This window comes from Penaeus vannamei, chromosome 31 (assembly GCF_042767895.1).
Source record: "Penaeus vannamei isolate JL-2024 chromosome 31, ASM4276789v1, whole genome shotgun sequence".
Lineage (NCBI taxonomy): Eukaryota > Metazoa > Arthropoda > Malacostraca > Decapoda > Penaeidae > Penaeus > Penaeus vannamei.
The window spans coordinates 17,231,669-17,236,668 of record NC_091579.1 but is presented as its reverse complement, the minus strand read 5'-3'; positions in this window follow the sequence as shown (position 1 = coordinate 17,236,668).

Below are 5,000 nucleotides of genomic sequence, written 5' to 3'. Positions count from 1 at the left end.
GGATGGGGGCATACCCCTGCCCTTTTCGGGTAGTTTATCAGCAAGCTCGTTCCCGTGAATGCCGATGTGGCTTGGGACCCAGTTAATGATAATTCTTCTACCCTGACTGAGGATTCTTTGGGCTATGGTTAGTACTGTTGTCAGGAGGTAGATGTTGTCAAGGGGCATACTATGCTGTAAGCTGTCAATAGTTGCTCTAGAATCTGTGAATGTCGAGTATGTTGGACACGAGAGTATTGAACAGGGCTGGACTGAGATCCCCACCCTGAGGAGTTCCATTTTCAAGTGGCATATGCTGTGAGAGGTGGCCTTGAAATCTGACATTTGCTGACCTATTTTTAAAATAGTCAGCTATCCAGGCCAAGAGTCTGCCTTTGACTCCTTTGTGGATTAGGGTCTCTTGAATGGCAAGCGGACTTGCCAGTTCAAAAGCCTTCTCCAGGTCAAGGAAGACAACCACGGCGGGCGAGGTGCAGATTGTGCTTAAGAGTGTGGAAATGCTGTGTGCAGTGCTCTTACCCCTTGTGAACCCGTACAGGTGTTCATGAGGGGGTCCCGTCTTCCATCGGAGCCTGTTGAGTACCATCTCAGCTGTTTTACCCAGGCAGCTGAGAAGAGAGATGGGCCGGTTCTTGCCAGGCTCCTTTGGTTTTGGGATGGGAACTATTGTGGCTTGTTTCCAGCTCTGGGGCACCGTGGCGGTTTGCCAGGATTTGTTAATAACCTGCAAGAATGCAAGTTCTCCTGCCAGACCTAAATGCGAAATGATGGGGTGGGAGATCCCATCAGATTCCGGTGCTGGTCCAGAGCTGGTTTTGTATGACTTTCTTAGTTCTCCAAGAGAGAACAAGGCATCCGTGTCATCGGGTTCGAGTGCCGTGTCTCTGATGAGAGCAAGTCTTCCTGGATTTAAGATTTGTTGTTTTTCTCTCATCACTGGAGGCAGATTGTTGGTGCACCAATCTGTTAGCCTCTGATTGTGGGTCATGATGAGTGCATTTCGGGGCTTGGCGGCTTGTCACTTGCCTGACCCGTTTCCACAACTCTGTAAGGCTGGTTTGGTTTCCAAAAGTCTGGCACCATTCCAGCCATTTTTCCTGCCTTACTCTATTGGCAGTTTCCCTGGCATCCGTAACGGCTTCCCTCAACAGGGCCAGATTGTCGGGATTTCTTTGCCGTCGAAATTTTTCTGCACATATTGACCCTGTGGTTGACCTCTTTGATCTCGTCATTATAGTACCAGGCGTCTTTGTAAGTTCTGGACCATGGGCGAGTTTCGGGGATGGTTTGTGAGGCTGCCTGATTTATGGCCTGGATTAGCCTCGCCTCTAGCACATCCACATTTTCATTATTGTTGGGTTCATTGTCTCTCAGACATCGAGCCAAGCCTTCCTGGAAGGCTAACCAGTTGGCCTTGTCTGTTTTCCATTTGGGAATGTGATGCAGTCTTTGGGCTGGACCTGCATCCATTAGGGTGGTGACTATGCCGTAGTGATCACTAGTAACCGTATCATCGACACACCACCGAATTCTCTCCACCATTGTTGCCGTGGCAAAGGTGAGGTCTAGGACCCCTCCCTTCACATGCGTTGGTTCTTTGGTGTTGAGAAGAGCGATCTCTGGGAATGTCTCAAGCACTTCTGCTATGTGAATGCCTGCCGCGTTCGGCCTTTTGCGGGGATCCCCCTATGATCACTCGGTCTTGTGCTGCAGTAGCACAGACCTGGTTTAAATCTAAGCTCTCACACAGTGGTTTGCTATATACATTATATATTTTTAAAAGACCCCCAGGCAGCTGAATCTCAACAACAAGAGATTCAACGCCATCTCCACAGTGCGGCGGATTGGCTATTAAGGAGCACGGGATTGCTTCTTTTACCAGGGTCATCAGGCCTCTAGCACCATCCAGGTTTGGAGTGGTGAAGACATGATAGCATGAGATGTGCACAGATCCCATAGTCAGTGTCTCCTGGAGCATGACGACGTCAATGCTCCTTGCTCGCACTATTGACTGGAGGAAGGAGTTCTTGCTTTTATAGCTGCAGATATTCCACTGCAGAATGCTTAGATTGTGTGCCATGATGGTTACTCAGTGTCACTTACTTCATCTTCGTCTCCAGCTTCTTAAGCCCTTGTGCTGGTGGTATCTGATAAATATAGATCCTCGTTGATTGAGGATCGTACAACTTCCTCTAAGTGAGACACCGGTTAAGGGTCTACCGAGAGGTAGAGAGCCTAGGTTGGGAGTGCCACCTCGAGTCAGGGGATCAGACTTTGGCTGTACAGACCTGGCCTGCAGTGGGGGCTTCTGCTGCACAGTTTCAATCTGTCCTGACAAACTAGCTGGGGCTTCACGTGATGCTTCTCCCGAAGCTAACCTGCCATTCGAGGATTTAGGGAGGAGAGTGCTGCTCTTTTTCGGTTTGGAGGCTTCTGTCTTCCCTTCAGAGCTGCAATAGTCCGGGTCATAGCCGTCATGGCGACCTGGACTGCCTTCTCCATATCCTCATTGGTCCTCCCCAAGGCTGTTGCTACTTCAGAAACTATAGCAATCAACAGGAGAGTCATATCCTCCTCGTCAAAGAAGAGATTATCGTCTACTGGGGGGTCTTTGCTGTGGCCTTTGTACCTCCTTGGGTTCTTTTTTATTTTCTTGCCACTAGCAAGCCTGGGGAATTCCTCTCTGTTGGAGGTATCCGGCTTTGACTAGGGGGGATGTCTCCTTCCTCTTAGGAGGTCGGGGAGTCCTTTCCCTTTTATTTTGTCCCCAGACATAGGTGCCTGGGGGCGCTGGGACAAAATCAGGACGCTTTTTGGCTTGTTCCTGCTTTTTAATGACTGCCTGTTTCCTGGCAGAGCAAGTTAGGCTCCAGTTTGGACACTTGGCTGTTGTGTCCCGGCCATCTTTGTGTGCCTTGCTGCACACTTCTGTTTTATGTGCCTTGCTGCACACACCACATTTGGTTTTGGCCATGCAGTTGACCTGGTGGTGCCCAAATTACTGCCATGTGAAGCACCTCAAGGGCTCTGGCACATATTTCCTGAGCTTGTACGAGCCCTAGTTACCCAGATCAAGGGTGATGATTGGGGCTCCCTTGAGGGTGAGCAGGACTTGCCTGGTTGGAGACTTCCCTTTGGTCATGCGGGAAGGCTCCACCACTTGTGGGAGAGACGTGATCACCTCCATGTCAAACCCTAGTGGGAAACCAAGTAGCACCATCTTGGTCCTTTTCTCTTGGGAGGTCAGTGGTGAAATACACACTTTTCTCCCAGCTTTAAGCACCTTGATTTCCTGCAGGAAGTTCAGGGTGGCTTTGTCTTTGGGGACAATAATCATGCCCTCATCTCTAGTGATTCGAATTTTGAGTCTGACTTGCCTTTCCTTTTCCAATGCCCTAACCAGTTAGTAGGCATTGCCGAAGTCTTCAGGCTTTCTTGGTACCTTAAAGTGCGTTAGGCGATTTGAAGTGGGTCCAGACTCTTCTTCGGGGTCAGTTTCCACCCTTCGTCACTTTGCGCCTCCCCTTCACAGGGGTTTAAGGCCTTTTGTAGTAGGGGCAGCTGGTTTGGCTGGTTCAGCTTGAGCCCCTTCTTGACTTTGAGAATTCTGAGGGGAATTCAGATTTCTCTCTGTCTGTGGTGCAAGGACAGACTTTGTTGGTGGTGATTTTTCTGTCTTGTCCTTGCTCTTTGTTGCAGGCCGGACACGATCGGCCTGCATTTTAACTTTCGTTTGTCCCTCTGTAACCTTGAAAGGCTTCAGGGTGACTGCCTTGGTCTGTTCCATGCTGTGGTTATCTTTTGGTTCATTCAGAGAGGGGGTGGGTTTGTTTGAATTAGCCATGTGGTATTCAATTTGGTTCTGCTTCTCGCAACCCCACCCACCATGGAGTCCAACAAGGGGAGGCTGTATGTTAGAGCACATTCTCTAACAGCCCCGGAGCTAACGAAAGGTTATACACAGCCACTGTGTTGTTTATGGGACGGCTCTCACGGGACCCATGTGAGGCCAAACAAAGCCGCAACTTCTTGACCCTAGCCTCATATTGGAGACCAACCGATTGACCTGATCGAGCCAGTTCAGGCCACCTATCTTGCCAGAATAGAGGACCAAAGAGGCGTGTTACTAGCTGCAGGGCGTACTCATTCACGGCATCGCTCAAACTCCAGGACTCCCATCTCCCAGCTCACAGGGCTGTCTTGGGTAGGAAATAGAACCTCTGGAGAGAGACCAGAGGGGATGCCTCCCCTCATACAGGGTAAGCATCATTGATAGTGGGGCTAGGATATAGAACCTCTGGAGAGAGACCAGAGGGGATGCTGCCCCTCCTACAGGGTAAGCATCATTGAATGTGAGGGCTCAGCTCTTCCTAGGCGTTAGTCGATGGGGGTTTGCTGCCTCAGCAGGAGGAAGAGGGAGCAGTTACAAGACCAGTCTAGGAAGTTAAGTTGGTTTTGCGGGAGGCTGACACCTTTGGTTACCACGGTGTGGGGACATTGGTAATAGTACCAAGGACTGTTTTGATGAATGCAGACAGATATTTGAAGTTACTGAGTGATAATTTGGAAGATTGCTTAGAGCAGTGCCAAACAGACGTTTTTATGCAGGATGGTGCACCTTGCCATAATGCAAAGCTTTAAATCCAATTGAAAACTTGTGGGCACTAATGAAAAACAGATTATGTGAGCATGATACCTCATCGATCCCCAAGCTTGAGGCGACCATCATAACACACTGACCAAAAACAGCAACAGAACTCAGGCAAAATGCTAGACTATTCACGAAAAAAGCACACAGCATTTCTGCTCACTGTCACTGTCCAGAGGTAATCGAGCGATATCTGAAACAGCCTATATGGAGTTAGATGATTAATCTATCAGCTGACGGGGCGTCAAGATTATAGGTCGCTTTGCATGATATTAGAAGGGCATTACCGAAAAACGTCAAAAATCTTAGCGCGGTCCCTCTCGTGCCAAGATTTCTGACGTGCACTGTATAC